We start from the raw sequence: 7271 nt of genomic DNA on the forward strand, positions 1-7271 counted from the left end.
TTTCAACCTTCTCTGTACTCAAAAAAAAAAAAAAAAAATCAAAGATAATTAAACAGTTAAGGTGACACTGATCATCTGTGTAGGCCTGCTCTTTTTTTTTTTTTCTCATATTCTACTTGTTTCCACAAATCAATGAAAATTTTGATCTTAAAAGGAGAATTGATCATGGCATTGTCATGGCTAAAATGTTATCACTATCCACCCGTAATTGCAACTTTGTGCCTATGGATCCATTTTCAGTGTCAAGAAATCAAATCAAATCAAATCAAAATTTTTAAAAAAGGTTTTCAATGATAGATTTTAAATAATTTTTATCATAATTACCATAAAATACTGTTGTTACTGATTTTGTAAACTTAGCCCACAGTTAACTGCTGCAAAACTGAATAATACTGTTTTATACTCTTTACCATTTTCCAAAAATAAAAAACTACAATATAAATAAATGATTTTAAACCCTTGAATAACTGAAAACTGATGAAAAAGATGCACGTTTTCTTGGAACGGCTGAATAATTTCAGATGTTTACATTTCATACATTGCATAAAATTTCAGGCAGACAGTTTAGAGATTGCATTATTAGTTAAATATTCCCTGTGGAGGTTTAAAGAGGAGATTAACCCCTGTGTTTACTTGTCTGATTTAATTGGAATGACCTCTGCCCCTTGTGAAGCTGTGCTGTGTACCCCTCACATGACCTACCTCGCTTCAGTCGCCAGGAACGACCGTCAACATACATTCCGCATTTGCAATCTCTGTCCGAGTTAAGAGGCCGCCCGTCTCCTGAAGGCTGAGTAATGTCCCAAGTTGACTTCAGATTCAGAAACATGCTACCACATACTGTCCTCAAAGGTCCCAAGTTTTACGGCAGTACATTTTTCTTGACTTTTGTCCAGTAGAACAGGCAGAAAACGAAACATAAGCATCCACGGGAGCTTCCTGTTTAACTACAACAGAGCGGTCCCCCAATCTCTGTGTTGTTCAGGCCCTCGACACCCCAAGTGTCATTGTTCATGGAATACTGTTAAATGCTTTTGCAGCTGCTGCTGTCCCCTAAAAATACTGGCTGCCTCGATGACAGCAGTGAAGATAAGTAAGGCACTTCCACTCATTTGCCAGCAGGGGCTAAAGATAGTAAGGTGGCCAATGCAGGGCAAACTGCTTAGCTTACTTGAGGTTTTGCAATGTAAAGTCATTAAGAGAACAGCAAGTTTTTTAAGTTTTAATGTTTATCATCATTAAACTCCTCATATTAACCTTTTTTCTTTCAGATGACACTTTGTAAGGCATGAATTATTTGTTAATACGATTAAGTTGGTCTCATAAAGTTTCAGCTTTTAGTCTGTTGTTATTGTGCAATATGCAAACGACTCAAGGCAACAACCAGCCAATAGATAATAAAACCACCCATGTAATGTTGCTTAGGTCCGCCTCTTGCTACTAAGATAGTGGAGATTAACTGAGCCATAGACACAAGACCTCTGGGGGTGTCCTGTAATGTCTGGCACCTACATTGGTTGTAGGGTGGGGCCTTCCTCGATCTGGCTTCTCCTGGCACATCTCACAAACGCTTGCTCAGACTGGAGCTGATCTGGTCAAAGCCTTGGGCTCTTTGTTTTCTTCTTTGAGCTGTTCTTGAGAAGTTTTTGTGTTATATGGATAATCAACTGTTAGTGCAATTTAACCTGTCTGTTCTTCCATAGTAGCCAATAGCCTGTATTTGATCCTATACCTTGTGGTAAAAGCAGGCATTGCATGACATGCGTGCTGGAGTTTTTCAGTGTGTAAGGCTGTTCTGTGATTATGAGATCTTTCCTTAACGTGGGCTACAGTGTCCCTTCAGCTGTTTAGCTGCTCCACTGCTCACACTCCCTCCTTCCCAGATTTCAGCTGTTGGGAGTAATGTGATATAACTCAGACCTCTGAAGCTAGTTATGAAACAATTTGCGCCCATGATTGAGTAACAGTTCAAAAAATTAATACATTGTAAAATGTAAAGGATATTTTGCACATCATGATTTAATTTAACATAAAAATAGTGAAATGTCCAACATCAATAAAACTGTGAAGTAATGTTTTTCTTACTGCTCTGCTCTAATGTTTATTGTGTTTTAGCTTAAATCCTTTAAAGGTTGTGCATGGTGAGGACAGTTCCTGTATTGCAGACTCAGAAAATATACTAAATTGTTACTGGAATGGTAATGACAGATTACCTCTAATGTAATGCGGTTTTACTTTTGACAGTGGGTACTCGTTTGTACCTTACAGAGACCAGTCATCAGCTGGTGATGTCTTTTTTGTGCCTTAATGTGATGTTAAAAATATGTAATTTTAAAAAGGTGCAAAACTGGCTACCCATTATTTAAAATATAATGACAGGTAGATGGGCTCACAGTTGTGTAGCATTTTTTGGTCTTTTACTTCTTACTGTGGAGTCACAGTGTGAACCTCGGCACCACCAAACTACCAGTATGCAACATGAATACAGAAGAAAACTGACTTTTTACCCAGTTTCTTGTTGGATGTGGCCTAAAACAGACAGTCTCCTGCTCCTTAAAGTTTAGATTTAAAATATAGAATCTTTTTAGCTGTCAAAAGATACCTATGCTTTCCTTTAGGTCTAATAATTACCTTTGGGGGTGCCCAGAATGCCCCCTAGGAGGTGCCCAGAACAGATGAACACCTCTCACTCCTTTTGATGTGGAGGAGCAGCAGCTTTGCTCCAAGGTTCTCCTGAACTGATGAGCTTCTCACTCTATCTCTTAGCCTGGGGTAGCAACTCTGGATTGAGTGGGCACTTCCCCATTTTCTGACTAAGGACCATGGCCTCAGACATTGTGGTGCTAATTATCGTCCCATCCTCTTCATACTTGGCCAAAAACCAACAAAACCACGTCATCCACAAAAAGCAGAAACGAGATCCTGAGGTCACTGAACCAGTCACCCACTGCCTGCTTGGCTGCATCTAGAAAATCTGTTCATAAAAATTGTGAACAAAATTCTTGACAAATAACAGCGTGGCAAAGTCCATCACCACAGAAAATGAGTCTGATTTATTCCCGGCAATGTGGCCCAAACTTTGGCAAGTGTTGTACAGAGACAGAAAGTGCATAACAATGGGCCCAAAGGACCTAACTCTACAGGTTACCCCAAGGGATGTGAATATTCTCAAAAGGATAAAGAGACAGTTCAGTGTTCCACAACTAGGATGAAAACTGCATTGTTCTGTTCTGTTGAGTCAGTCTGTTGTGTGACTAACGAACAGACTCTCCTCTCCAGTACCCTTCCATAGATCTTCCCAGGGAGGTTGAGGAGTATGAGAACACAGTTACCAGACCCCCTAGTTGATACGGGGAATCACCATCCAAGTCTGCCAATCCAAAGGCTAGGTCTCCAACTTCTATGCAATGTTGCAGAGGTGAGTTAGCCACAACAACCTGATTGATGGGCAATGTTAGGCTATGCCCTCTCTATTTTTGGTAATGTCACGCTGGTGGAAACCCAAACAAAACAAGTATTAAGGGGCTTAAATGCCTGTGTTATCGATCGTGGTGCCTATGTGACCTCTACTTGCAACACGCATAAAGACGTGACACCTCTCTCTGTCTCTCGCTAGCAAAGTTGACCCAGACAACAAAGTAAAGCTAGTTTTCGGCTACGAGCCCGACACGGAACCTGACGTATTAGTCAGAAGTCCCTTTACTACGGTTCGGAGCCGCGGACCTGTTTTATGTACGCGCGGAATAGTTTTCTACGAGATCGCTGCAAAAAGTGCAGCCTTACCTAATGTCCACCCTACTGTTACTCATTTTATATTAATGAGTCCACATTTAAAAATCTAGTTGGTATTGGTATGGCGAGTATCCTTCAGTAATAGTATTAAATCACACAGCGATAGTACATTCATGTAGTTATAAAAAGCTTGATAATATATTAGGTTATCCAAAGTATTCAGAATACGTTACTCTCATTGAGTAACGTAACGGAATACATTACAAAATACATTTTGGGGCATGTATTGTGTAATCTGTAGTGGAATACCTTTTAAAAGTAACCTTCCCAACATTGGGTATAACAAGATCCTCGAAGTATTCCTTCCATTGTCTGACTATATCCTCAGTTGAGGACAGTAAAAACAGTGTGGACAGGAAGCTGCGTCCCCCTCCTGAGTTACCTGAAGGTTTCCCAGAATCACTTTGAGGTCTAGTCAAACACACCATGGCTTCACCAGCCTCAACCTACACCTGTTTTTAGCTTGGTTAGTGCCAGAGTTGCACTTTTCTTGACTTGCTACTACCTGTCAGGTGCCTCTGGTGTCCCACAACTGAACCATCCTTGATAAGACTGAATCTTTCACCTCTGGTGTACACTATCTTGTTCAGGGATTACCACCATGACAGGCACCAGTCACTTTGTGGCAATAGTTCCACACAGCTGCGTCAGCAGGGGAGGTGTGAAACAAGTCCTTTTAGACTCAAAATCCCCATCCTACCTCAAAATGCAGTCAAAGCTCTGTGTTGATCAGCTGACAGCCCCAGTTTCCAGAACATACGGCTGCAGATCTGTTGACTGACAAACTCACTCATCAACTTGCAGCCTAAGATGTCCTGGTGCTGTGTGCACTTATGAATTCCCTTATGTTCAAATAGGATGTATGTTATGGAGAAGCTGTGGTTAACATAGAAGTTCAACAACAAAACACTGCTTGGGTTCATATGAGCAGCCTATTCCACCCCTCCTGCTGACACCATCATTGCCCATTTCAGCATTAAAGTCTTCCTGCAGGGCAAACAATCCCCGCGTGGTGGACCTTTCAACTTGCTCAGGGACTTGCGTGGTGAACTACAGACAACAGTCAGGACGTGTTCCCTAAACTGAAAGCAAAGGGAATCAATCTCAGCCTAAATCGGTAAAAGGCTTTAGACCAGACACTCAGCAACAGGCCCTTCTCCCCAGGACTGGCTTCAGTTTGGGATCCCAGTAATTCTAATCTTGGTGAAGTATCATGGTCTGTTGTTTTCTTTTCCATAAGCGTCTTGGAGAATTGGACATTTCTGGTCCTTTGCTTAGAGCCAATTTGCTTTGGTAGACACTATCAGAGCCAAATTGTGCTTACCAACATACGTCTTAGGATCACTAAAACACACAAGCCCCTCCCAAACAATAAGGTGGCAAATCACTGAGAGGGATGCTGAATGTGTAAGTAGCATAGAGACCGCTCAGGATGCGCTGGAATGCAAAACTGAGTTCAGACTGCTTGATCATTTTATTATTTTATGTATAAGGCTTAATAAAAGAAACAAAACCCCCCAACAAAACAACATGAAAAAAGCAAGTAATGTTATTTATGATTGTTTTGTGGAAAAATGACCACCCGTCTTTCCGTAAAGTGTTTCTAAAAGACAGCATTTAACAGATCATTTTGTGTTGTTTTCCCTTAACAGGAATATGAGGAGACACCCACAGAGCTGTGGACATGTTCAGACAGCAGCCTGAAGGTCTGCAGACTAATGCAGCAGATTTTAGTAGTTGGTCTTACAGGGCTGAATCCAGTGCCTTTTCCTGTGATTTCACGTTCACTTAATAACAAAACAATAAACAAAATGAAACATTAAATTAATGATTTAGTAAAAAAAAAAAAGACATGCATTTGTGCATCTTGCTACCTTTGCATAAATTGGCAGCATTAATATGCATCAATAAACAGCGTGCTTTGGATCTTAAGCCTCATAAAATCTGTGGGGATTTTTCAGATTGCAACAAAATATTTAATGATGCTATTATTGTTCCTTCAGACCAAAGAACCTAGCAGAGACACAGACAGTGCAGTATTGTGTTATATCACATTTAATTAATAGGCACAACACACCCAGCAGTGCACAATAAAATGATAATGGACAACGTTCAAATGTTGCATTTGCAGGTTTTCAAAAGAAAACCAATTTCATCCTCTGCTGGTCATTTTGTGTAAGTGCAACATGACTCAACACAGCTCACAACACACAAGCCTTTCAAGGTAAAACCCGAAACGTGTGACATTTTAATATAACTCTGTTACGATTATTTTTTAATCTGTTAGAAGACTTACATAGCGATTTTTCAGTCTATTGTTGGCTACAGTAAGGCCTGCAGTGTTTGTGTATGTGTGTGTGTGTGTGTGTGTGTGTGTGCTTGTATCATTATTTACTGCACAGTTGTTCACCGCTAAAGAACAATGATTGCACAGGGTGGATATTGCACAATCAAAGGAGGCATACCCTTCAGTGTTCATTTTGTTTCCATACATACATTTATTGTTTGTTATTTAATATTTCACCTACCCTGGGATACGTGCTGTTTTCAGTCTGTGTGCTTTGGCTTCCATTGTCCTGTGCTGCCTCCTTTTTACATGTGTGTCCTAATCAGTGCTGAATGTTTGACGTCCACGTTGCTTAATTAATGACAAACTTAAAAATAAAAAGGAAGAGAAGGTATAAAAGTTCTCTCTTAAAAATACCACTGTGTCTCATGATGAGTATGATGTTCTTCTTTTGTAAGCCAATTAAGCCAATCAATGAGCAACACTTCCACTTGTAATCCATCAATCTTTACACCACTGCATATGAAGGCGACATCATGTGTGTGCAGTAAGAGCAGTAACTTTGTGTGTATATTTGCACATAATCATCTCACTTGTCCTGCAGTTTTGTTTTGCTCACATGGTACTGTTGATGTCTGACGCTTTCAAATTTAGCCTCTCAATAATACAATAACAGATATGGGACCAACTCAGATAATGTAGATGTACTGCTGATGCAATGTTTGAAGCCAAGGGGAGCCAGTATGAAGCAGGAATTATTATTTCTAAGTCTTAAATTCAGTGAAATTAAATTTCTTCTTATTTTTCCTCCCAAAACCTCCATCTTCATCAGGTAGGTCTCACCTTTTTATTATGTCAGTGTGAGATAAATTACGGTAAGCCCTCTGAAGCTACAAATGGTCATTATGTTGTCAGGTTTGTGCGTGTGAACCCACCACATCTCAAGAATATAGTGACAGTGCAAACTTGTATGAATGACTGAAGGTTTTCCTGTGGAAATCAGAGGTTTACTCAGGTCATGCTGTAGTTCTTCACCCATTCACAGTCAGCTAATACCAACAGGTGGAGGAAAAACAACAGCAACTTGGATTTGACTGATGTGAGACAAGCTTTACTCAATAAATGAATGTAGAGCACATCTTATCTTTGTTTGGGACAATGTGGGGTGCTTTACTAATGCTGGGAAGGGGTC

General features: G+C 40.2%; 1 protein-coding gene across 6 annotated transcripts in view; it reads right to left on the reverse strand.

Annotated features, from left to right (window-relative positions):
• The window catches only part of obsl1b (obscurin like cytoskeletal adaptor 1b), a 41662-nt gene extending 37830 nt beyond the window's left edge, over positions 1–3832 (reverse strand). For all 6 annotated transcript variants that reach the window (XM_084954638.1, XM_084954643.1, XM_084954641.1 and 3 more), the window contains exon 1: positions 703–3832. The gene's annotated coding sequence lies outside the window, so the exon portion shown is untranslated. The remainder of the gene's footprint in view (positions 1–702) is intronic.
• Between the last annotated feature and the right edge of the window lie 3439 nt (positions 3833–7271).

The sequence above is a fragment of the Perissodus microlepis genome, chromosome 16 (genome assembly GCF_051167445.1).
Source record: "Perissodus microlepis isolate ML-2025 ecotype Zambia chromosome 16, ASM5116744v1, whole genome shotgun sequence".
NCBI classification, from domain to species: Eukaryota; Metazoa; Chordata; class Actinopteri; order Cichliformes; family Cichlidae; genus Perissodus; species Perissodus microlepis.